Below are 1172 nucleotides of genomic sequence, written 5' to 3'. Positions count from 1 at the left end.
AGAAGAATGTGCGGCAGGTGTGAATGTCTTGTACCATGAGCCAGCTTCACACGAAAGTTGCGTATGCAAAGGTTTCTAGGAGGGTCTGGAGGATCAGAGCAGGGCAGAATTTTCAACAGTAGCCAGCCAGAGGGACAATCTTTCAGGGTAGGCCTTCTCCTTTGTCCCCCTTCATTATGGCTGGACTGGTCCCAATAAAGCTGTGACTCTTCCATCAGCTCTACTCCCACTGTATTTTTAGAAGCTCACAGCGACATTCCACAGGTACTCAATGGTTTTGCTATTTCAGACCCTTGGAGACACCCAGGTCCTCTTGCAGTCACCAAAATACTTGCCACACAGGGGCTCCAGGCTCTCAGCTAAGGCACAGTGCAGCCTGGTCTATGCCCCCTACCATGTTGACTTGATGAAGGGGGAGAAGAACCTCCAGAGCAGGCACAGCAGGAAGGAGTCCCAGACCAGTTGGGAGTGGATGATGCCTGGATGCACTGCATAGGTGGTGACCCCTGTGCCTTGGAGTCTCTTGGCCAGTTCCCAACTAAAAATACATTGGCCACCTTGCTGTGGCAATGAGCAAAATCCCTGGCTATAGTACTTCTCACCCTGGAGGCTGTGGAAGTGAATCTTGCCAGCATGGTGGGTCACCGATGACAGGTTTATCACCTGTGAGGGCACAGACTTTTTCAGTGGCACCAGGAGCAAGTGGGTACAAAGGAAGTGGCCAAGGTGGTTGGCTCCCAGGTGGGTTTCAAAGTCACCAGCTGTCTTGGAATACTGATACACCATCACTCCTGCGTTGTTGATCAGAATACGGAGCTGCTTTTTCTCTGCCAGAAAGCCCTTAGCAAAGGCTCAGATGGATTTGGTATTGGATGGGTCCAGTTTCTGAACTGGCATCTGAGAGTTGTTTGTATTGGCCTGGATTTCACCGGCCAGCAGATTATCCCTTCAGCATATCTCAGAAGGCACTGCATCCTTGGGTTCCTCTACTACCAAGCTCTCTGGCCGTCTCCTTGCCGATGCCAGTGTTGGCTCTGGTGATTACCACTATCTTCCTGGGGAAACTGCATGTTTGTTCTCCAAACCCCAGCACCAAAGAGCTTCCTAATGGATAGAGCTATCACATATAGGAAAGAAGGGAAGGCGATGAGCAGTCCCAAGACAACCAGCAT

General features: G+C 50.9%; 1 pseudogene; it reads right to left on the bottom strand.

The window, feature by feature from the left end:
- Positions 1 to 220: 220 nt before the first annotated feature.
- Positions 221 to 1172, bottom strand: LOC123855251 (retinol dehydrogenase 12-like; annotated as a pseudogene).

Source organism: Mirounga angustirostris, unplaced genomic scaffold (genome assembly GCF_029215605.1).
Source record: "Mirounga angustirostris isolate CCGP_5_RB_7025 unplaced genomic scaffold, mMirAng1.0.hap1 SCAF_11, whole genome shotgun sequence".
Lineage (NCBI taxonomy): Eukaryota > Metazoa > Chordata > Mammalia > Carnivora > Phocidae > Mirounga > Mirounga angustirostris.
Note: the sequence above shows the minus strand (reverse complement) of the source record. Positions and strands in the feature narration are given on the sequence as shown.